The sequence below is a fragment of the Castor canadensis genome, chromosome 14, assembly GCF_047511655.1.
Source record: "Castor canadensis chromosome 14, mCasCan1.hap1v2, whole genome shotgun sequence".
Taxonomy (NCBI): domain Eukaryota; kingdom Metazoa; phylum Chordata; class Mammalia; order Rodentia; family Castoridae; genus Castor; species Castor canadensis.
Genome location: NC_133399.1, coordinates 80,645,620 through 80,671,464, shown reverse-complemented (window position 1 = coordinate 80,671,464; position 25,845 = coordinate 80,645,620). Strand labels below are relative to the sequence as shown.

The following is a 25,845-nucleotide window of genomic DNA, read 5'->3' as shown; positions in this document are numbered from 1 at the left end:
TCTTCTCTGGTTAGAGACATTAAACTCAGAGAGCTTGAAGATTTTTTTTACCACTAATTAAAGGAAGTAGTTGTCAAATAACCATGGATGGCTTAGCGTAATATAGCATAAAAAGAAAAGAAGCAGTTTGTCAATCCTATATGCTTTCTTTCTTACCTTTAGTGTGTACAGTTGATATTAAATAAATGTTTAAGGTTAAGAAAAAGCTGTAAGATTGTAGCATCATGGCATATGAATCATTACACTCAGTCTATTACTAAAATACTTTATTTTTATTTTTAATTACATGAGTTGAACTGTAAGAACAATAATTGGTCAGATAAATGAAAGATTCTACTAATAAACCCTAACCCTTTGAAGTTTAAAAATATTATCTCATTTGATGCTCACAAAATCAATGATAAGCTACTGAGAGATTTTCTATTACTTTCTATGTGGCACTTTTAGCCCTAGGATGAAATGAAATTGTTATTTGACAAAGTGTTCAGTTTGTTAGTGATGATAGTGATCCTGGATGTGTCAAGAGGAGTTTTGGTCAGGTCACCTGCATAACTGAATCCAATCTAACTATTTTTATAGCTCTTTATTATATGAACTGTGTTAATGTAAATAGGAAATCTAAATGAGATAGGGCTTGGGGGAGTAAAAGTAGACAAAGGAATTGCTTTCTACAGTTTAACCCTGGACATATGGCATGTCCATACATGTAAAATTAACGTGCCCAGTTCAATCAATCATTTAACAGTTTATCAGCCACTTCAGGTCACGGCAGAATATGTTTGGCTGCACTAATACGCATCTGTTAGGAAAATAAACCTATGAGATGAGATGAGATGAGGTCATTGTTCACTTTCTTACTTATGAATATACTAATTCTTAGTCTTAAAAAAAACCTTTCCCATCATTAACATTAAGTCTTAATATTAATTTAGAGTTGATATTAGCACTTTATTTTTCATTAATGTATGATTTCCATTAAAGAAGCAAAAAAAAATGGGTTTATTTTCTGTCCTGATTTCAGTCAAATTCTGTTAGAAGAGTTTTGGGTAATCATTTCAGAGTTGATCTGTCACTACATGATTAAATGTAAAAGGGAACCATTCAAAAGTCACAAGAATGAAGTGTAACAGAATGCACCAGGGGTCAATAAGGACGTGTATTTTTTCTTCCACCATGATCTATTGCTATTCAGAACAATTGATTAGACAGGTTCATTATTGTTTTGCAACCACACGTAAACCATTATTATCCACATTTACTCCCTAAGGTGTTCTGTGGACAGTTTTTCAATGATTTGTAATTTCAAGTAGCAGCAAGCCTACAATTCACCCTGTTTAACTTTCCTGATGCTTTAAAGAGGATTACCAAATTCTACAAGCTACAGGCCATTGGAGCAGTTAAAGCCTTCCCAGAAATTTTTATTAGAGTGGCAAATGTTTATCATCCCCACACTGTAGCCAGTCTTTAAAACAATAACTTTGCTTTATTCTGCATTGAATCATTGAAGAGAGAACCACCGAGGGGTGTGGGCATGGCTCAGTTGGTAAAGCTCCTGCCTAGCAAGCATGAGGTCCCAAGTTCAAACCTCAATACTGCCACTCTCCCCCCCACCAAAAAAAAAAAGAGAGAGAACCATCATTCTAGAGCTGAAATCATCAGCTAGTATAAGCTTAAACTAGTATTTAAAAATATGTGCTGAGAGTTGCAGTAACTTTAGACCATTAGATGAAGGAATTATAAGATTCATTATATTTGGGGCAATTTTATTATAAATCTATAAATACATAGCATGAAGATGGATAGCTTGCTGTGGTACAGCAGAACCTAAAGTTCCATCAAGTTTAATCTTTTCAAATTATGATTTTTTCTCAAAGACAAGTTAAGAAACAGAAAAAGTGTTTTGTTTTTGGAACTCTCATTAAGGGTGTGTGTGTGTGTGTGTGTGTGTTGTCGAAATGTATCACTGAGGATGTAATTCATTGGTAGTTAGTATACTTGCCTAGTGTACACAAGGCTTCGGGTTCAATCCCCAGTACTACACAAAAAGAGAAAATAAAAAGAGGTATTGCTCTTTCATTAAACTCTAGTTTACATTTCAGTGCATGAATTTATTTATCTGTAAACTAACTTATAATCAGAGCAAGTTCTATTTCTCTTGGAAATAATGTATTTTTGAAAAAGTGTTTGAGCTCTGAAACCAAAAACATTAGTAAATCCTGCTTCTTCCACTTACACTGGACAAATTCCTCGCTTTTTCAATGTTTTGATCTTTATGATGGGAAAATAATAGTAACTTTTTTGAACTTGTGAGAATTTGCATGAGAAAATGCATGTTACATACTGGGCACATTGTCTGCTGTAAAGAACTCAGGTAGGCAAGAGGAGTCAGAATGAGGGTCAGCTGAGAGCCAGGGCTAGTCATGGTATTTGTAGTAATTGAGAAGACATGGAAAAACTTTCCCCATTGTTCACAACAGGGACTTTTGTCTACAATGCAAGGGACACACCATCCTATCCTTCAGTATAATAATGCAACTCTGTTAAAGTCACACTATTCAGAAACCAGAAATTGTAAAAGAAGGAAGTGATGATGGTGCATGGTGGTGATAGTTTATGTTAAAAATTTAGGAGCTTTCAGCATGAGTGAAACTTCTGAAAATCATCTTAGAAATAGCATGGGATTGACATGGAAATGCATACCTTCTAGACAAAAATTCTTAATTTGTTCTTGACTACTATTAAAAGATATACATGTTGAGTTAATTCCCATTCTATTTCACACAAAACTTATTTTACTTTTTTTTCTGACAATACTGGGTTTTGAACCCAAAGTCTCATGCTTGCTAGGCAGGCACTCTACCACTTGAACCACTCTGCCAGCCCAAAGCCTATTTAACTTTTGATGCTAAATATAACTAATATATATTATTATACATAATATATATTATTATTATAAAATCTACGTAATTTTGAATAATATACACATAATATTGAAGAATATAGTCAGCAAAGATTCGTTTTTTTGTGTGGTTTGGTTTTGTCTTGGGTGCTGGGATTGAATCCAGGGCTTCACGTGTACTAAGTATGTCTTCTACCTCTGATTATACCCCTCCCCAGTCTGAAAAAATTTATATATAGTGATCCAACTGTTAAAACATATTAGAAATCTTATCTCAGTCTATAACTTATTTATTTTCCTACTCTGACAAAAATGATTAAAAACCTGATCTTGAAGTGTCACTAAATTTTCAGCTTGAATTTCTTCAGATATCTCCATTATCTTCATTTTGTGACTTTTGATTTTTTTTCCTTAAATTGGCATGTATCACTTTTGAAAATAACTAAATTAGATATATTCATAACAGTTCTTTTTAACAGACATGATAATAACAGATGTATATTTACTTTATGCAAATTATTTATTCCAGGGTGATGTTTCTCTGTATATAAGAATGTTCTAGAAGACTTGTTGGCAATCAGTTTATTGGTTCTATCCTTGGAGATTCTTATTCTGTATAGTTGAGGTAGGGCTCAGGAATGTATGTATATATTTTTAAGAACTACAGATGATCTGACACAAGTGGTCTAAAGACTACAATTTAAAACATTGGTTCAGATTTTTATAATCCACTTGTTATTGATAATCTTCAAATTCTAATAAAGAACCTCTTTGTTATCAAAATTTTCAAAATAAATGTAAGAGCATTTCAAATAAGTTTCAAAATAAATATCACCTGTATCACAGCCTGATTTAAATCTGTTTCTAAGTAACAATGTAAACTCTTGAGGCAAGATTCCAATATGCTCTGGTCAGTGTAAATAGGCTAAATATAAATGTGCAACTCCATTATACCAGGACTCTGAGCCAGTAATCTCACACACATACTTTCTTCCTTCCAGCGTCCTGTGAATTTATATTCAGTTTAAGTTTGTTCTCCCTTCTCCTTTCCCTAACTCAGATTCTCTTTCTGCCAATTTCCTCCTTCTTTATAGACTTTTAGCTCATAATCTTCTCATGGCCTACTTTTTTTTTCTTTCCTCCTAGATATCTTATCCACGGATAAAAGTGGGGAAGGTGAATAGTAGTCTTTTCACAGATCTTGTGGATTAAGAGTGCTGGGTTTGGAGGCTGGGGCTAGGAAAGAAGTGTTAGGTAAACACAGAAAGAGATATTTGGGTGCTTACTCTGCCCAGACCAGATCTTCTTTCTCCCTGATGGTTCTAGGAATGCCTGGCTTCTTACATTTTCCCCTAAGCCAAACAAAACCCACAGCTATATCTTCATCGGCAAAATTAAAAAATCAGATCCTCTGGCTTTATGGGATCTTGCCTTATTCCAATCTGAGTCTTTGGCTATCTCATGACCTTCCTCTACAAATCCCTATCTACAGAATTTATTACACCACAGAGCAAACAAGCTTTGCTGTCTTAACATACTAGAAGTAGACCAAAGTTTTAGGCAAGAGAATGGCTTTACCTAAAATGTTGTTAGAAATATCTTTTCCCGTCCCATTTGGGAAGATTTTACTTTGAGAGAAGTAATATTTCTGGTGTTATTGTTTAAAAAAAAAAAAAAACCATGAACTTAGTCTTCTAGACACAAGCTCCTGTGCCAGGGTTTAATGGATGACCCAGGTTTAGTTTCTTAGAGAAATCAGTTATGAACCAAACAGGTTTGGATTGAAAATAAAAAAGAAATACAGTATCAAAAGCTTATGTTGGTTTAAAATTTCTAGTCTGAAGAAAGCTTTGTGCTCTCACTCTAGCCATTCCAGAAGAGTTTAATATTCCAGGATACACTATGAGAAAATATTTTGAGACAACAGTGAATGAGGCTGAATTATGTCATACAGGTGTATATTGACAGTAGCAATGGTATTGATCATTTTTCTTCTGCCATCTTCTGACAAAAGTGTGACTTCTAAAAACCAGTCCACATACATGTGTAGGTAAAATGTGAAACTCACCTCTCTGCTTACACATCTTTAGTTGATATTTCACAGACAAGAAGTTTTGTGAGACTGAACCCTAAATGATCTGTTAATGATTTGGGATTTTAAGCAGTTCACTCTGAAAGCTGGTTCTTGTAATCAAGTTTGACATGAAAATAGTACTGTCATTAAATTCAAGGAAATACCACAGTTTAATGCTTAATCACATTAAATTTAAGATAATTTGTGTGTGTGAAGCTGTATTTTGGAAACATGAACGTGAACTTTACTACTAAGCAGACCATATATCTACATAGACTTTTAGCCTCAGAGCTTAAGTTGTAGCTTCAGGAAGCTGGTATGGAAAAGACATCTATTTGTTAATTCCATTTAAATGCTTTGAAGAGTACATACATGTAATTAAATTGTCAATGATGAGAAATAATAATGCTATGAAAAATTCCTTGTAGAACCAGTGTCTTTTTTTCAAGGGAAAAACTCTTGTCCCTTTGCCCATCTCATGAATTTCCAGGACCGTTCTTAGTCTCTGATGTGAATCATGTTAATATTCTTTTTTCAAGCAGTTCTTATTGTTTGTCCTACACATTTTTGTGTGTAGAAGTTGTATTGGTGATGGAAGAATTTGGATTTCTTGTAGGGTCAGTTTACATAGTGGATTCTGAAAGGGCTGAACCAATGATTTGCATTTTTTAAGCTAAATTATTAAAAGAATAGTGAGTAATGCATATTTTCAGGATAGTAACATATATCTAATAGGTCAACATCCGCCCACACAGGAATTATGGTAGTTCTTAGTAATTCCAATTACTTGACACAAATGTTTTTGTCTAATTGCTCTAGCCTATCATGATACCTTGAGCAAAACAACTGACGTCATTCAGTAAGGAGTTAGGATCCATTAACATCTCATACCATGTACAATGCAGATGAGAACACTGTAAATTGGAAAGGAAAATCTGAAGGGGCTAAGATTTTTTTTAAATTAAAAAAAGCTAGTCTTTGCTCATAAGATTCTTAAATATCCTTCAAAATATCAACTCAAAATTGTGCAATAAGTCTTTGTCTTCCCACTATAAGAATGAAACTTCTCATAATATGCAGAATGATCTTACAGTAAGAATTGCTCCCCTCCATACAACGCTGTGTTTAACTTCATCCAATTGTTCAGCTCATTCTTATGCTTCTCCAATTTTACTGGATATGATGTTTTTATTGGGGTTCATGCAAGCGTGGTTAATGACATCAGCAAGCTTTGTAATTTCTCACTGCCAGTTTTCTACACAAGTTACACTTTTGTCACTCAAACTACACCAAATTGCTCCAACAATTAATCTTAAAGCCCAGGAGTAGGGAGACTGTTAAATAGACCCCTTCTTGGGATTTTGTGTTAAAAACAGAAAAGTTCCCATGAGTGAAGGGGATAAGTTAGCTTTTCCAGCTTCTGCCTCTCCCCAAGTCTCACTTTTCTCTGCCACCCCCCAAAAGGAATGAATTACATTTCTCTTCTTGTCCTTTAAGTGAATAGCATAGTTTGGGTGAAATTATCGGGCAATTGCACGCCTTTTATGCAGATAATGCTATTTGATGAAAGCGGTGTTTTGATCTGCTGAGGATAATACAGATCCAGGGTTGGATTCATTGGTGAGAGTAAAGCTGTCTTCTGTGATAACTTCATCTCAGCATGAGGTCAGACGGGGAAAACTGGGATGGGGGATTAAAAAATGACACAGTCGGAGCAGTATTCAGTTCCCTGCTGTGCTCCTGGCTTCACACTATAGCTTATGTTTCTGATCTGTTATGGTATTGTCTGCCTTTCTCTCTCCGAGCAGAAAGAGATTGCTTAAAACTTTTCTTTTTTCAGCTAGAGGGATTAGTTCTGTGCAGCTTTTTTAATTAAAGAAACTGTATCTTTTTCAAGGCAATTTAAAGCTGCAAGGCAGGGCCCATCAACATCCCTAACTTAGTACTATTATCTGTAGCAAAGTGTAAGCTCAAAATTTGATATTCAGAAAGAAGGCAAGGGAGTTATAGAATTCTAGGGTATTTTTAACCTTCAGTGGTGGCTCAGATCCCTAAATGAGGAATAGTAAATAAATTATTTTGTATAAATCCTGAATATACTTCTATAAGTAGTAACTTCCAGCCACTTTGCTTTTTAGCTTAGCTGAGCTTGCTTAATTAAATCTTCATGATGATAGTGAAGTGCACTTGAAAATAGTGTAAGAGGAAATAGATTTGACTATATATCCTTTTCTTTGCCCAGAGATCATTTTTAAACATTTCCATTCTACTGAAAGTGATAACAGTAGAAAATGTCTGCTTAATATAGGCAATTTGCATTTAAACAGTGCAAAGTACATCATTATGGTACTCTGTCATGGCAAACCTCTGCATTTCTGATAAGCGGTCATCATCTTTATTAATCTGAAGGGAGCATGGATTGAATCTATCCAAAGTGATGATGAATTTGTCAGGACGTATACATTGGCATTGAATTTATAGCTCAATTTAACCCAGGTTAATGTCGAAAATCCTCAAATGTTTCAAATAAGGCCCATATGGTTATCACTTTACAAAGCATCCAGGCTCTGTGCTTTGGGTACAACATACACATCTTGGGCTAAATTCCATGCCAGATCAATTAGAAACAGTCCTCCTGAGCAGACAGGAACAGAGATTTTTCCCCAGTACCAGCTGAACCCTTGTCTTGAAGAAATGAAAAGCAGTCATCTTAAGCTCAATACTTCTCACCATTCAAAACCTAAAGGCAATTTGGAAGACAAGAAGGGTCTTACAATAATGTCATATTTAATAGAAAACACATGAAGTATCTACATTTGTTAGGTGCTTGCTGCAAATTTTTCCCCTAATTTTCAGTAAACAGTGCATCTTACTAAAAAAGAGAGCAAACTTTGATCTCTTTGACTCTTCTCTTTTTGTTGTTGCTTCTATTGCGTTTCTGAGAAAAGTCAACCAAGTTCAAAGATGACTTCCTGTAATGATTAGAAGTTTAAAATCGTACTAGTACAAAACTGATGACCAGACAAGTAGAAAAGTGTATTTAATATGTTTTAAAGGTAAATTTTGCTTAGGGCGTATGTTTTTTCTTTAAAAGACTAAATGATCAGGTATAATAAAAGTATTTTTTTCTTGTCTCCATCCATTCATTCAACAAACATTAATTGAGCATCTTATAGGCCAGCCCATGAGCTAGGCCCTGTGAGTTCAAAGAGGAATAAGGTCAATTTCCTACACTCCAGGAACTCTTAGCTTCTGGGAAGGGCCCATGCAAACAACAGGGCCAGGGCTATCCTGTATTACACACAGAAAGTAGAGCCGGAACATGGCTCAGAGGAGAGTATCATTAACAGTGCTTTAATAGTTAGGCATTCCAGGAACCCAGGATATAGGCTAATGCAGACCCCAAGGGGTCAGCATGTGGTTAGAGAAAGAGTTGAGCACTTCCTGGAAGCAAGAAGTTAAATTCCAATGATTACTGAATTCCTTGATGCCTGTATTTTCTACTTGTAGTTACAAGTTAATTTATAAGCTGGACCCTCATGCAGCTAAAAGATGTTGTTTTAGTAACAAAATTGTCCTTTGTCAGTAACTATGATAAACTTGGCCAGCAGCTAGTGCCTACCTCAGATACAATGTACACACTATTTACTAGCAAGTTGTTTATATAACAAATAACAGTTAAAAGACACTCCAGGACAACTATTAATTATAAAAGTTCCACCTTTCAGTGTGGAATTGTGTCACAAGTTTTAAACACATATGTGGAACTTAACAAAACTTGAAAGTAGCACCTGGTAAAAGATGCTTTTCTGTGATCACGATCTTTCACAGAATCTGGGGTCTTTTATAATGTTTTAACAAAAACACATCAGCAGTTGGGATGTGTTATGGACAACTGTTTCCTCCAAAGGTCAAAGCCACATGCAAGCTCTGTTTATGACATGGAACAAAAACTAATGTACTGGAAAGGCGAGGAGTCATTTAAAGGTTGGTTTGTCTGATCACCAGTCCACTCCAGGGCTCCAAAATGCATGTGCATTGAGACAGGCCTATCTTACATTAATTAAGATAATGAAAGCATATTTTCCTCTACAAACAGTCATTTAATTTTATGACTTTGTCAGTGATCAAATTAGAATATTGGTTTTACAATTTCCCTCAATCTAACTGCCAAGGGAAATGTTATTTTTGCTAGTGGAAAACAACCTGAAAATAACTTTATGGCTACTCAAGAGAGTGGTGGGGCAAATTTAAGTTCTAGTGCTGTAAATTGTTCCTGATTAATTGTTTGCTACATGTAAAGTGGTGTGTTTGAGGGGAACACTTCAGGTACCTAGAACTCAGGATTTGCTCCAGGACTCCCAGCCTGTTAAGAGTGGTGCTTCTCTTATTGGTTGTGTAAGTTGAGACAAAACTTACTTTTTGGACATACTTGGATTATTGGGTTTCCTGATCTTTTCAAAGGGTGAGCTGTTGGGTCTGGGTCTAGCCTGAGCTTTCCTTTCCTGTCATTTCATGTCATTTCCTCCACTTCCTCATCAGAGTCTAGAATCCCTTGAGTGGGAGGTGTAGCAGCACTACAGCAACTTGGCTTGAGCCCAGCAGTCAGTTTGGTTGAGCAGATGCAATAAAGCCCAGAGAATATAAAGTCAGTGACGTCCACAAGTCTCCCTGGGGAGTCTCATACCTGCCTGACCCGCTGCTCCCCTTCTGCACACCTGAAAGACTCACAAGTCAAAGGAGGAAGTGGGTGCAAAGATGTCTGCTCCCCACGGGAGGGAGGAGGGAACAGCTCCAGGCTGGATCTTCAGAACAGGAACTGAAAACGCCCCCAACATAACACCCTTCAGGCGAGGGGCGCGGGATGCCAACTCGAATGGGCTAGCATCACTTCAGGTGGGGAACCACCCTTGCTGAGGTTTGGCCCATGGGGAGTGCGAGCGGTGGAGCTGGGTGGTGTTGGCCCTGCCTCAGCAGCAAGACAAGAAGAGCCTATCCCTGTCCCACCCTGTCCCAGTTCTGATGGCACAGGCACGCCCTTCCTAACTCCGAAGTGAATCCGGAGGTTCCTGAGCACTTCGGAGGCCTGCTTTCAGAAGTGGGGATCGGGGATGCGGGGGAAGTGCTCAGACAGAGGTTTATCTCTGTGACACGTGGGGAGTGGGCACGGGAGGACGATGCTGCCCGCTCCGTCCCACTATCCCGTGCCTGAGCGGCTGTGTTAACGCCACAAAGTCACCAACCACGCCGGACAATTTGCTGCGAGCGTACAAAGGTTTGCAAAACCAGACAACGATGTCTTGTATTTTCTTCTCCCTTTCAGTTTTTATTGCTGCCAAGGGCACGGCAACTGCTACCCGCCATCCCCGCCCTCCCCTGACGACAGCTCAGTGAAGCAAAGAGCCTGATGGTCACGTAGCTAGCGAGCTGCCTCTCTGATTTCCAGGGATGCACTTGGAGAAGGACACGTGTGGTAGTTTGGCTCTCCACATTAGCTTTTCCTAAGGGCTTCAAATGGTGGAACTTCTTTGTTAGGAAAGACAGAGACGAGAGTTTGTGTGTGTGTGTGGGGGGGTTTCACTCTGTGAAGACCGAAGTTTGACACCTACACTATTTGGGTTACATCCACCGGCGACGCCTGGCATTGAGTGCTTGGGGCTAGAGTAATGACTTCTAGAGTGTTTTTTTCCTATATCACATATAGTGTGACTGTTCAGCACTGTACACACTGGAAAACTTTGAATATCATATAACAGGCAACTGGGCTAGAGACAGGCTCCAAGATTTATTACCATTTCTCAATTTCATGAGTTCCATTGTTTCCTTCGTTTATTACCAGCGTTAGCTATAATGAGGGTTTTAGGGGAAAAAAAGAGCTGAAAAGAAAAAACATTGTCTTCTTCCTCCCAACTCCTGCAATGTAGTCCCTCTGTTCTGGCTTCTTTAGGATTGGGGCAGAAGGTCTTCTCTTTTTATTATGTATTCTTAGATAGCAAGGTACAAAAGAGCAAGGGGGAGGCTTATTTGGAGAGTTATAAAAGTTTGAAATACTCAAAATGTTTTTGTGGGAACTGGGCCACAAAAGTGATTTATAAAACGCTCTCGGAGTTTCCTTAGGATCCTGTCAGGGATGCAACTTTTGAGCAGTTTGCGTGATTATCATGTACTATCTAGAACATACGTTCATCACTGACAGATTTCTTAAGGTCATGAGAATGACTGGAAAGAGAGGGAGACATAATTCATCAGACCCCATCACCTTAATTTTTTTTCAAGTGTGAAATTCACGTGGCAGGAAAGCGACTGTTCCGCCCGAGGGCAATCCCAGATTGTTCCCAGAAAGACGTGAGTGTAGTGCTTTGCGTCACTAGTGCCCCGGGAGCAGCGTCGGGTTCCCTTATTATCCATGCAATGTGGTGCGCTTGGTCCCTTAGCAACTTCGGGATCGCAGACCACAGTCTGCGATCTGCGCGCGCTAAGTGGAATTCAGGGATTCTCCTTGTCAGTTCCACCCCAAACTTAGGAGAACATCTAATACTCAGGCTTTCCTAGGAGGCGTTGTCCTTGTTTTTCCAAGTGCTGGATTTTCTTCTGCACGCAGTTAAAAAATACAAATGTCTTTCCTTCCTGCCGAGTTCAGTTAGCTGCTGGTCTGTGGAATGAGAAGGCGCGGACCGCACCAGTCCTGGCAGTCACGCTGCCAGGGACAGGTTGGCTGCCCGGGACACAGATTCTCAGTTACCCGCCAGCTGGTGGCGCGTCCCAGGGAGGGAAGAGGGGACATTCGGGAGCACCCCACGGGGAGCCAGGCGCACTCGCCGGCCCCCAGAGCGCACGCAGCCCCCCAACGCCGGGTCACCAACACAAAGGCCTGAAGATGGCTGAGACCGGGGCGGGGGCGGGGGGGAGGCGGACCACGGGATGAGCCAGAGTGTGGTTGCGTGAGGTTTGTTGCGAAACTCCGAACAGAGGGAACTTGGGGCAGTTTGGAAAGCTCCCCTGGTGGGCTTTCGGCACACCACAGGGCGGGAGCTTGGGGGTGGGGGTGGAGGCAGCTGCTGGGGCTCCCGGAGCTAAAGTTTTGGTGGGAACTTAAGTGAGTAGAAAGTGACCATGTGGAGAGCAGTAAACTTTCTTTTTCCCTCCCACAGCAAACAAAGTTGAAGTAGGAGCAGTGTTGAGCTAACTGAGGGTAGACTGGATAAAGTGACGGAGTGGTGGTCCTGTTTGGAGGCTTTAAAAGACTCTGTAGTGCGCCAGTTCGTGCCTGTTGGAGGTCCAGGTACTTGAACCCAGGGCGGCGGACACATATTCTACACGGTGCGAGCTGGGGCACATAAAAGAAGTCTGAGTGTTTGGTGCAGCCCTCCCCAGTCCGAAGGTCATTTGCGCTTTTCAGTCTCAGACAAGTGGACACTCTGGAAGGGATGGTGCAGGTCATTTTCAGAGGCTCGGTGAAGGACGGGCCGCCTACTGGGGGTGGCAATCCTTAATTACATCCTTCTGCCTCGGAATCCATCTTCCCGGCAGTGTCTTGCACTCCCACCTCCTTGGGTGACTCAGCTGACCTGAAATGCCCACCCTATGGAAGATCAAGAAAAGTAGTTTTCTAAGAAGGTTAGAGGTTTGATGACACAGAGAAGTGTTTCCACTTAAGTCCAAAGCAATTACCCGCCCCCTCCCCCAGGTCCTCCTCCCGGTCACCCGGAGAAGAAAAGGACAGACCCCCACGCACGTACCCCCGCACTTTGTTGGTGCGTGTGAATTTCAAATGGCGGTGTAAGTTCATTAGTGTTTGCAATCAGCGGCAGGCAGACCCCTCATCAGAGCCGAAAGCCGGCAAGAGCCATTCATCAGCGTGAAGTGTTATTCATGGATGACCCCTAAATCACTGCAAGAGTAGTAGATGCACTGATTGGTCACAGCATGGGAGCCTCGGTGCTTTCCCGTCCCCGACGCGGCCAGGAGGAGGGAAGGAGGGAGGGAGGGAGGGGTGGCGAACGTGGTTCAGTCCGGCAAATCCCATTTGACAGAAAAAGGCAGTAAACGGGGAATCTCTTTTTTTTTGAATAAAGAAGAAGAAATAAAGTACCTGTCATCTTGACAAGTGGCGGAGCGGAGGAGTCAAGGATTATAAATGATCGCAGCCGGTCCAGCTCGCCCTGTGATTGGGCTCTCCCGCGATCTGCACCGGGGGAAGCGCATGGTAGGCTCTGCTCCCTTCTCTCTCTCTCTTTCTCTCTCTCTCTCTCTCTCTCTCTCTCTCTCTCTCTCTCTCTCTCTCTCTCTCTCTCCTCTCTCTCCTCTCTTTCTCTCTCTTCCTTCCTCCCTCCCCTCTCTCTCACACACACACACAGGGACACGTGTACACGCCTGTCTCGGGCACACTCGGCCCGGAGCTTCCCTTACACAGAGTTACGGTCCTGGATGCAGCTCCCTGGCTCGGCGCCCTGCTCGCCTCCTCACCTTTCCCTCCTCTGTTTCCTCCTCCCTCGCCCCCTCCATCCTCCGGATCCCGGGCAGAGAACCGAAAAAACTCGGGGCCGGCCCCGATCGGCCGCGGAGGAGGCTGGAGGGGGCCGGCGGGAAGCAGGAGGGGGAGAGCGCGGGGGGGAAAAAAGAAAGTGAACTCATTGGCGCTCGGCGCGCGCTTCCCTCCCCTCGCCGCGTCCCTCGCCCGCCTGGGCCGGGCGGTGGGCAGGGAAGGAAGTTGTAACACTTGCTGTTCCCCCCCCTCCCCGCCCCTCTCCCCCACTCCGCTCCCTCGCCGGGGCCCCCTCCCCCGCGCCCGGCTCCTTTGAATTTGGCCAAGCTCTGGGTGTGCGCGCTGCTCGGGTGGACGCGGCGGCTGCGGCCGGGTAGCGAGCCGGCGGCGCGGGCGAGCCGAGCGCGGTAAGTGCGGCGCCGCCGCCGGCGCGCCCTCCTTCCTTTCTGGGGTCCTAGTGCCCGGGCTACGGCGCCGGGAGCGGGCAGCCGGGCGGCCGGACAGGAGCGAGCTTGCACCGCGCGGTGCTCCGTCCGAGCAGATCCAGGAGGCGGCAGCAAGTTGGCCAGCCTTGGTGGCGGAGGAGCATCTCCTTGGCTGGCAGGCTGTCCTCGCTCTGGCCTCCGGGTTCCGGCCTCCCGGTCCCCGCCCCTCCCTCGCGTCTGACACCTCTGGCTGCCTGCTCAGGTGGAACTTCAGCGGAGCCTCTCACCTGGGGAGCTGGGCACCGCGCGTTTCGGGGAGCCTGGCCCAGTTCAGGGTCTGCGTGCTTAGTGGGGGCAGGGAGTCCGGCTGAGGTTGCTCACTCCGGGTGATACCCTGTTCTGTGGCGGGGCCCTGTGTGCCATGTGAAGGTGTCTGGCAGGATCCTGTGGGGCTCCCTGTAAGCGGGAAGCCCTAGGGGTGTCACCAGTTTCTCAGGAAGTGAAGAGCAGGCTTTCCCAACTGCCAGGCAGCCAAGTTGAGAAGAACTAGGGGCTGAGGGTGCTGTGGGGAGTGGAGGAGCCCGACTGAAACTTGATCTGGAAACTCTGCACGGGACTGGAAACAAACAAACAAAAAATCCCGAGTGGGCATTAAAAAAAATGACAGATGTGTGAGTCTGCTACTCAGTACAAGTCCCCGTCCTGTGTTACAACCGTTGAGAAAGGACTTCACGTTTTAGGGAGCAGCGGATTGTGTCTGATTTTGGCCCAGCATTTTCTTAAATGTACTTCGGCTTCCATTCCTACTGCAGCCTCTTTAAGATACTTGCTAATGATAACTTGTTCATTTTTGTTGTGGAGAAAGGCTAGCGCGTAATTCCACTGGGCAATCCAGGAAAGACAGTTGTTTTCTGAAGTCATCATTCCAAGCTAGAGGAAAGTTTCCAGGTACTTTTGGGTGCATTGGAGATGAAAGGGTGAGTACTGGCCCACTAGCACTTTTCACAGAGCCCCAGGCAGGTGGGATCCCAGGAACAGGACTGTCTCCCATTTCTTATCTTCTGACAGTGTATTTGTCAAACATTTGTAGACTCTGGCGAATCCACCGGGTGGGCTTTTCACTAGAAATACAAATATGTTCAGGCATTACCTTCCCTTCTGATGTCAATTGAAAAAAAAAAAAAAGAAGAAGAAAAGGAAAAGGCAAGACTGGTATTTTTGGAAAGCTTGGAAAAGTACCCCCCAAAATAATATTACAGCTGAACAGAACTGATTCAATTCCCTCAATATTTAAGATATGATGCAGACCCCCCCCCCCCCCGCCTACTGGAGAGAAATATTTCTAGTCTTTTTAGTATATCAGGAACAGAGTTTAGGATTAGGCATAGCTGTATAATTATAATTCATCATGAGTTGTAGCATTTCAGTTAAAACACAGATTTTATAAATACATCAATAATCTTACTCGTACATTCCATTATGCGCTCTTAATTGTCTAAAACTTCTAACCTGTGTTTCTTAATATGTGGAATTCTTGTGTGCTTAGAAAGTTTCGATTTGTGATTCTAAATGCAGAGCAAATATTTAATTCTTGATCTAAAAGTGAGAGGTTAGTTTAGTAATAAGACTTGCTAATCCCACTTTAAAATGTCAAGGCATTCACAAATTATTCCTAAATTCTTCAAAGATAGGGGATTTATAATGAGTTTAGTTATTCTGTTGTGTACTTCAGGGTTGTGTGGATCTCTCTTCCTATTGCATTTTCCTTAAGAATCTTACCTTTTTTCTTACATGAATTTTAATATTCTAGTAGTAAATGTATTTTATTTTACATAACTTTAAAAAGAATATTTCATCAGAGAAAGTAGTTCTTTTGAATAAAACATATGTTTTACATGCAGTGCACAGTTTATGTGAGAAATATTCTTTTACAAGACCTATGCCAGTGTTTATAGTGTGTGGAAAACTATGTGTCCCTACGCCAGTAGCATTAAGGTTAGCGACTCAGAGATGAAGAATAGCGACTCAATGAGGATTGCTTCCTTATTTGAAATAAAAGAGATTTGTAGTAGAAAAGTGACTACTTATTTTTCTGAATGGAATAATTTTGTGTGACTGCTTATTTTCTAGAAAGAAATGTTTTTTCCGTGAATTGCAGAGGCTTTTCTTCCTATGATTTTGTAGTCATGTTCTCAGTCTTCTTGGCTAGAAAAGGGGACCTGCTTTATTAGGGGGAAGACAAAGAAAGATAAGGATGCTTATCTGAATAGAAGAAAGCTTCTGAATAGAGTGAAAAGTTTTAAATTTATTCGGAAAGGAAGCCTCGCTAAACAATAGTGATCCAGTTAGTAAGTTCAAGCTAATCTTTCTTAGCTTTGCTTCTGGGAGCTAGGAGTAATTATTCTCTTTGTAAAGAGTCAAGCAAATAAGAAACCAGGGGAAAGTGAATGGCTGTCATTGTGAGTAGAATGACCTGTCAGAAACAGTGTTGGGTTGCATGTACAAAAAATTATGTTTTTGGAATAGCTGTGAAAGTATTCTTGGAAATGCTGAAGTTTATCCTACATAAAATGATAAGTGCAGATTGCAAACATAATCCTATATAAAAATGCCATAAAGCCAATTTTATTAGATTATTCATATTGTTATTTTAATATGCATTTGCCTCCTTTTCACTTAACTTTATCCTTTAAAATTTGTTTTTGATTTCTGGATGGCAGCAGCTTGCATCCAGGTATTATTCTTATGAGAATCAGTATATTCAGCAGCAGTACTGAATTGTCTGCCCTTCTCTTGAAGCTCGGCTGTGAAAACCTGTGAAGCATGTTCAGTTACACATTGCTTATCTGCATATGATAGTCAAATGTTCATTTTGACTTTTAGGACATGTTTTCTTTACATAAGCTGAGAGTATAAGCAAAGAATATAATAATTTGTCAACAAACGTTTACTCGGAGCCACCACCAAAAATCCTTTGGATTTTCAGTTGAAGTCGGTGATCATATTTGTCTTATAAAGTGGAGTGATAGTGCAGAGAGGATCTAACACATACATTCAGAATGAATAATTGTAGTGAAAAGGTAGCACAGTAATGCAATGTGATTTCAAAGTTTCAGCAACTAAGTTTTAAAAATGATTTCATGCATGCTTCTTTTCAAACACATTTAAAACCTAATTTTGGAGATATACCAGCTGCTTTAAGAGTCCTGATGGAAATTTTGTGCTTCAAAACAAAAAAGGTCTTAGTCTGAAAACTGATTAATTGTTGTGTCTTATAAAACCTGATTTATTTTATACTTTTTTATACTGAGCATTACCATTATGAAGCTCTCCATCTAATTGAGATTAATGTTTCTGAGCAAAGAAGTGGTTTGGAGGGCTGCATTCATTTTGAGTGCTGTTGTAATCAATTTTAGATACAGCATTCCACAATGGATCAGTTTGCATCCAAACCTGCCTTATTATGTAGAATTAACTTGTTGGTGATTGATAGTAATACTTCTCCATCTTGAAAAGTCATTTGTTTCCAAACAAGTGTGATAGCTTGTATAAACTTCAAAATATTGCTGCTCATAATTAAAGCATTCTTTTGGGGACCCAATTTAAACTTTTTCTAAGAATCACATAAAGCATGAGGAAGCAATTCGTTAATACATTTTCAACCAAAATGGCTTCCCCCCCCCACCCAATGATAGTATGCCTCAAGGTATGTTTTCTTGTCCATTAAAGGATTTTATGGGGTTTTGAGTCATAGATGGCAATCATTAACCATCTAAATTAGTCCCTTTTTTTGTGAACATCAGCATTCTACTTGGTTTTGCAAGGATTCCTTAGAATTATAAACACACATCTTATGTATATATTATAACTACTTGGTCAGAGGTTAGATAAGATCCTGACAAGGAAAGGTAATGAAAGGATACATGGTGGTAATTTCTTACTAGAAATGTGGACATATAGTGAATTTTATCCTCCCTAATGCAATATTTGGATTTGTTTCTTATTTGCATCTGGTCAGTGTCAGCTTTATCAGTTTTTAATTTTCTTCTGAAGACCATGTTAAAATTTTCTTGGGCTGGTCTATAGTATATTGTTTATTGTGATACATGCTTGTAGACTCAATAAAATGTTAAAAGCACAGAATATATAATTAATTAGATAAGTATTTTACTACTCCTACAATGTACAGGGTTTTGAAAGAAAGATATTACTGCTTTGTAGTGCTCATGAAGTTCCTACAGTGGCATTGTTAGTTTCCAGTAAAAGCAGATTTGGTAAGACCTATGCTCCTTGTTATATTTTGATTTTCTTCGCTGTAAAATACATCATTGGAATTGGATTGGTGTTTTCCATTTCAAAGCATTGATTTAAAACAGTTTTAATGCTAAAATAAAGCACCTGAAATGAAATAAAGTACCTACCATTTTCAAAGTGGTAGTATACACCATCATTATAATATAAACTATCAAAATGCAGAAACATGCTCTGAGATAAATACAGGTTTCAGTCACCTAAACTATAATAGGATCCATTCACTTGAACGAATTTTGATAAGTTTTTCAAAGTGTTGATTAAATAACTGAGGTGATTGTGTAGTGAGACCAGCTACAGAGACTTTCTTAAAGGTATTGATCTATGCAAACCTGTGTCTTTCTACTTAAATAAGTCACTTGCATATTGTCATAGAACAGGCTCATAAGTCATACAGAAAGATGATTTAAAACATATCAATGATGATGGTGGTGGTGGGTGGTGGTGATGATGAAGGTGACTTTGCTGCCCTGCTGATACTTTCTTAGAGTCTTAGAAGAGCTAGGAATGGGGGTAACACCAAATTTTCAAGCAAGTTTGTGGTAGGTGGCAGTCTTAACTGAGTTCTATGACTTCCTAGTCAGATAATCTACAGTTCTAAAATGTCTAGAAATATGGTATGGAGTGAAATGCAACTTATCTCAAACTATGGATACATGCTTTTTGTAAATTTAGGAGTTGATCATAGCTTATGGAAATGTGACATTTATTTTATTTTTTTAAATTTTACCATTTTCCCCACATTTGTAGTTCTCTAGTTTATACTGGAGCATGAAACAAGCAGCTAATACTTTTGATAATTAAATGTTTTAGAAAGTAATAGTGCATCTATTTATGCTCACCTAAGTGTATAATTTATATAATTCTATAAAAGGCTTTGTGTGTTGAAAATATTCTCAAGTATTATGGAATGTTTTTTACTTCTATTAGATTAGTTGAAGAGGGGTGAGGATAATGTAATTTGGTTGCCTTGGGATGAGATCATATTATTTAATAATAATCAGCTAGTTTATAACTGGGTTTAATGGGTCTCTACCTCAAAATCAAAAGGAGATGAAGGAGGAAGGAAGGAAGGGAGAGAGTCAAGGAGGGAGGGAAGAACAAGGAGAGGAATGGGAGCAGAGAGGAAGAGGAGAGAATATGAATCTCTTATAAAAAATGAGGGTCCTTTGAGTGTTTTCTGTGTGTAGCAGGGTGTTTGATAAGAAAACAATCTTTAAGAGCAAATTTTGTCATTTAATTGGATAAGTACAGAAAAAAATTAACTTAGAATTTTTTTTACTTTTAAGTATGTGCATTTAGATCCCTGCACAAAAATCAGAACACTGAGTTTTTAAAACTAATCTAAAAAATTCCAGATTTTGTATATAGCTCTTTATGCTGATGGAAGAAAAAAACATATTTACACTATATTTTGTAGGCATGCTTTTTTAAAAATAAGGAACTAAACATTAGTTTATACTTTTTTATATAGAGATGTTAAAAAAGACCCAACAAAACCAAAACTCTGTTTATTTGAAATAAAAACATTTAGGAGGTAAACTGCAAAAAAGGCCACCCATCTTTCATGATAAGGCTCTTAACTGATACATTGCATTCATTCTGTCATTTCTTTAATTATCAGTTAGCATTCTTGTGAAAATTCCTCTCCAGGTTGCTATGACTTAGAAAGAAATAACATCATGGTATTGACTATCCTTCAGTTAAATATTGAAGCAGCTCTAAATAGAGTAGTTGGATGACATGAATTTGTGGTCCTTCCTCCAAAAAAAATGAAAAGATACTTTTTAATTAGAATGAGTTATTTTATCTTAAGCTAAGCTCAACTAATATTTTGTGATTAAAATTTGTGGCCCCCTAGTAGCATAAGGAGGTGTCATTTTCATAGTAGGGGCGTTCCCAAAGAAGAGGTCCTCATTCAAGACGGATTCCATCATCTCTACTGTGTCCTGCATTTGGCTCCTATACTGGAGTGGTGTCATAAGACAGCTAATGTACCTGGACTGCACATTGGAAGGTATGTTACGTGTAGAGCAAAAAACAGGATTGAATTATTTTAACTTACTTTACAATGAGAAATATATAAAGTATTTTAATGAGTTTTCATGAAGCACATGCAACTATATTAATATTGGAATATGTTTATTCCAATAAAATAATAAATAATTAGAAAAGTGAGCCTATTGATGTTTGTTTATTGTTTATTTTCAGTCTACCAGATGCTCTATGAGCATGTAATACCTACGCTCATTACTTTTATTAGAGAATTTGGAATTTGTCAACATGTAGGTAGAAAAACTTGGCAAGAGACTCTTAAAAAAAAAACTGGCAAAGGGCTTTTTATTTAAGATGATTACAAAACCGGAGGAAGAGAGCTGTAAATTTTATTATTGTCAGAATTTCCAATAACTTCCAGCTAAAGGAAGTTGTCCATTCTATGCTTCTGGAAGAAAAATATATAACTTTTTTCTCTTAGGAAGAACAACAAAAATCATGAGCAGTGTTATTATGCTTTTTATATTTACAAGCAAAAATGAAATGAATATTTAAAATGGGTTTTTCAGTTAAGTTTTATGTAATGATGAGAATAATATAGGCCAAAATGCTGCAAATAATAACAACTAATCTAGTAATTTAAATAAATAACAGATATAAGTGACTAGTAGTACTGCCCATGAATAAAAGTTACAGTATAGAAAGCCATATTTTCTCTCAATTGTCACAAAAAGAAGGTATCCTTAGAAAGAGTGCTGAGTTACAGGATCGTGTCGGTAACAATTGGAGAATAATTTGACACAGTCAAATTAGCTAAAATATCAATCCTCGTATTGTTCGCTAATACTTTAAGAAACATCCCAAAAGAATTAGATAAGCTTTTGAAAATAATCAGGCCTTTTAAAAAAACAGGAGTTTGTTGCTCTGTAAAACTACCAGAAAAAGGCGAAGGCTAAAGACAGCCAGGATGTTATCCTTAAAAAACTCAAACACAACAGATGTTTTTCATCCATCATCTGTTGTTAAGTTGATATTTCTACTTTAGGTTAGTTTTCAACTTTATTTTCTGCTGTGAGGCTGTAGCCAGCATATTTAATAAATAAAATAAATTTTAATGTAAGCAAAATTAAAATTGTTGCTCACAGGTAAAGTGTATCTGTCAAATCAGAAATAAATCTTCAACTTCATGCTCCCTCATAACTTTCTTGTCATATTTTCTAAAAAATTAAGTAAAGCAAAATTTTTAAATGGTTACTTTTATACTAGAATATATAATCTGAATGAAAAGATGGACACTATACAGTTTTTATAAACTATATTCATCTAAGTTGATTGTCTGACAAATTTTCTTTAATTGTTACTAATTTTAAAACTTAAATGTGTGGCAGGGACTTTGAATCAATACTAAAGGTAAAATACTTTCTAAATGTTTTCTATTCTGTGTTTCAATGTGATAAAATTTTCTGTAGTGTTTTAGTGATAGTAGATGGCACAGTATTTGTATAGTAATGTTGTAACTTAAAGGAAAATAAGTTAATGCAAAAGATGTAATTTTAAAATTAAATTTATCTTTAAAATTGTTCATGTAAGGATTTTGAGTACAATACCTTTTAGCTAAAAGTATTTCTCAAACAGAAAAGACCTACTTTTATGTATTCGCAAATTCAAATATTATTTTGTTAAAATGTATATAAATAAGCCTTACTAATTTAAATTATTTTTACTTAGATAGAGCTTTCACACATTTCCACTACTAAGGAAACTTTCTCTTTATACAGATAATATGTTCTAGGATCCATAATTTAGGAATTGAAAATATTAGTCAAAGCATGCATCTGTGTTTGCAAGGAAACCTAAAAAAAGAATTGATCAGATAAATCTGGTGTTCTAAAAAATTACAAAAGTACCCTAATTTAATGCATATCACATTTTACATAATTTAGACTCTTGAAAAATATCATTAAGACATATGTATATAAAATCCACACATATAAACAGAAGTTATCTATTACAAATAATGAAAGATGAATGATGTATGAGTGAATGTTACTATATTAAAGTTATGAAAGATGAATGCATTTGTAAAACAAATGTTAAGTTTTAAAGTACACGAATTCTTGACATTCTTATTTAAGATAATTTTAATAACATTCATATAATCTTGCATTTCACTTAAGTATGATTTAACAAGTTGGGTCAGCCCTTGGTCAGTATAGCCAAAGTGGAATCTAATGTCTTTTTTCTTCAAGTTTTATATAAAATCTGCAGCTTCAAACAAAGTAGTTCAACTCTACTATGCAGGTGTTTGATGTCTTGTAACAAATGAGCAATCCGAAGGAGAGGTCATGTTTTATGAGATTCTATCAAGTTAATTCTCCTCACATCATCTGATGAAAGTAGCTTTTAAAACCTATATTGTACTTCAGGTAGGAATTTTAACATTTTGAGTTTGGTGAATTTTATATTTAGCTCTCAGCAAGGAAATATGAAATACATAAGACAAATCATTAATGTATCATGTATGATGTGAGGTTTGTGGATTGATTGTATAATTACCACTTCAGGTTTGGAAAGGCTCTGTAATTCACTTTGAAAATTTTAAGTGTTGAAGAAAGCAAAGTATAAATATTTCTGTCTTAGAAAAATGTTGTTAATGTAAAGCCTTAGAAATTTTATTTTATTTTTAGCTTTTAAAAAAAATATACATTTTAGGGTATTTTTATTACTTAAATTTAAGTGTAGAGCATAACCATTTGATTCAGAAATAGATATAAATTATTAATACACATTTGGCTTTTTATTTCCCAAAGGGAAATATCTCAAGGCCTTCAGGGGAGTTCCTGGTTCTTTTAGGATTAAGACTTATTGGTATAAATGGCTAATTTTGGTGGAAGAGTGTTACATAGTTTTTAAGTCCTTGTTATTATTTTTAAAAGAATAACCCATCAGGAATAGGAAGCTCTGTGGATAAGCTGCCACTCTTTGATGAAGGATTATATATTTTCCCCTAAATCTGTGATCCCAGAATCTATACACAATAGTTTTATCAAGTAGCACTAGACTAGCTGGCATCACTTCATTTCCTTTCAATAGTTAGTTGGTTCCTTTCCTAAATTTAATATTTGTGTAGATTTTTAATCTAAATGTGCATAATTGGCACAAATGGACACAACTCATAAAATCCAGAGGTTAATATTTTGATATAAGATTATGAAGCTAGAGAAGTTTTGAAGAATGCTTTTCCATTTATTCCAGATGGTCAGTACATTGATTATTGTGGGGTACTCAGTCATTTAAGTGGTTTACCTGCTAAGTACAGTCTGTGGGGTCCCTGGCATGACAGAAGTCCTCTGTAAGCTTTCCCCCTTATTATAACATTAAAGCAACTTGTGTGACATATGAAAATGAAACCATAGCACACATGGTGTTAATTCATTTGCTCTGAATGTGTATATAAAGTAGTGAGCATATTATAGTCATGGATTAAAAAAATCATGAGAACTCATTGTGTTACGTGAGTATGTACCCTTTGGGAATGTATAATTTCTTGAAAAGCATAACAGTTTGAGAAAAATGTGTCATACTCTAAGAGACCTTTTTTTTTGCCAAAGAAATATATTAAAAATTAAGTGGTTGGTCAGATTGTGCTTATATTTGTATCAGTTTTCATTTACTCATTATCAATCTGATAAAAGACAGTTAAAAATTGAAAAACATCAAATACTATTTGATGGGCACATTTCAATTGTGAAACACAAGTGATGCCACATAACAAAGCCAAATTTATTGTAGACAATTCATTTTAATAAGCAGCTTCTTACTTTTGCAGCTACTAGCTTGTAAAAGTCTGAAAAGAGTAGCAAAGTTTCTTATAAAATAGCAAAGTGAGGGAGAACAGGGAATGTTTTTACAGTTTCAATGATTCCAGTGTTTCTAGTCTTAACCAGTGGCACAGTCTATCAACTTCACGAGATGATTTTATGATTGTCTTATTCCTCTTTTGAGTTATCATCATATATATGAATCTCAAAATTTTTATTCTTAAGTATTAAACTGAAAATATTCATACCATGGAAACTACATTAAAAGATTATTTCTATGATCACTTTAATTCATTTTTCAAGGGTTCTAGACGTTTTAGCTGTTGTAAATATGATGCTGAAAAATAAATAATACTACCCGGACTAGCTAGGTATGTCTAAATTTCAATTAATTTATGACATTTCATAAGAAAAAGAATTTAAATAAGACCCTCAAATATTTTAGATTAATAATGTTCAAATTTCTTCTTTATTGTCAGTAAGACACAAGATTTGATACATATCTTAAATAATCATCTGACTGAGAAACCTTGCTCATCAAGTTTACTATTTCTGATTGATAGAATATATGTTTTTTAATTTAGTGTTTGGAAGTAGTACAGATTAAGGATTTTGAAGAGCAGGTTTTCCTTCTATCTTTCATCAGCTCTGTAGCTGAACTCTTACAATCCCTTTCCTCATTATTCTAAGCCACTATTAGATTCTAATCTTTGCTGTCTCCACAGCTGTTTGAGAATTTTCTTTGCAATGTAATTATAAATTCATGTGTTTTATGCAACTCACTTCCTACAAATGTTCATAAATGAAGGTTAAATGAAAGCTGAGCTGTGTTGTGTGTAGATCCATGATAAAACTATTGTAAAATCTTTATGCCAGTGGTTATTAAGAAGTGCAAATATTAATGCATAACAGTGTTGGCTTAAGTGATATTAAGCAAAAAAAAAAAAATCACAGAAAATTTAATAAATTCCTCCATAAGCAGTACATTCTTATGTTGCTGAGCACCACTGAATCAAGTGGTTTCCACATTTCAATGGGCATTTTTCTAAAGTGACGACCATAGTTTTAACAAATGTGAAAGCATATTTTCCCTTTTTAAAAAGCCATGAAAATATGATATTGTAGAAAGAAATTTATTACATTTTTGCATTTAATTTAATGTATCAAATTGGAAAATGGTTACTATCACATGGGAATGTAACTAATATTCAGTGACTTAACCCTGTAGAAATTAGAGTGCTTTTTAGAGAAAAAGAACAAAATGGTAAACACTGGTCATATGCAAACCTTAAGAAATATTAAATTGTCAACTTTTAAGGACAGCCCACTTTATTTATTTATAAGAGCTCTCTTTTATAACACCAGAGTTTTTTCTACCTCTGCGAATGGTAGGACTTGATATCCTAGATATAAGCAAATGTATTTTCTGATATCAGAAAAGAATAGAGGATTTTTGAGTTCAGTATTTACTATAGTTGTCTAAGATGTACATAAGTGCAATTATTTTTGTTTTCTTCATATTTGAGATTCTAGAGAATATCTGTTATTTAGGGAAACTTCTTTGGAGTACAAAGAAGATGAAAAGAAAATTTGGCTTCTTTTGAAGAAAATAGACCTGAGCACAGGGTATTATTTTTCTAGTACTTTTCATGTAAGCATGTTGATTGTGGAAAAAAAACGTTCAAAATGTCAACCAAAGCGTGAAAAATGATTGTTTCAAGGAAACTTCAGAATTTCTAGGAAGGAGAAATATGCTATTTACCAGTGAAAACTTGAAAAATTTCCCTGTTATATGTACTATATTCAAAATTAGTAATAAACCACTACCATTGAAC

General features: G+C 37.7%; 1 protein-coding gene and 1 long non-coding RNA gene across 25 annotated transcripts in view; one reads left to right on the top strand and one right to left on the bottom strand.

Annotated features, from left to right (window-relative positions):
- Tenm3 (teneurin transmembrane protein 3) overlaps positions 1 to 25,845 on the top strand; it is a 2,373,066-nt gene that overhangs the window by 1,761,388 nt on the left and 585,833 nt on the right. Inside the window, exon 1 of one of the 24 annotated variants that reach the window (XM_074054901.1) lies at positions 13,041 to 13,179. The exons of 21 other annotated variants lie outside the window; for them this stretch is intronic. The gene's annotated coding sequence lies outside the window, so the exon portion shown is untranslated. Of the gene's footprint in view, positions 1 to 13,040; positions 13,180 to 13,784; positions 13,866 to 14,843; positions 14,861 to 25,845 lie in introns of those variants that run through there. 2 more of the 24 variants (XM_074054902.1, XM_074054903.1) reach the window with 2 other exon arrangements.
- On the bottom strand, positions 12,718 to 13,642 carry LOC141416906 (uncharacterized). Its single transcript, XR_012441528.1, has 3 exons — positions 13,440 to 13,642; positions 13,066 to 13,158; positions 12,718 to 12,864 (listed from the first exon to the last, which is right to left on the bottom strand). It is a non-coding gene; the product is annotated as an uncharacterized lncRNA (long non-coding RNA).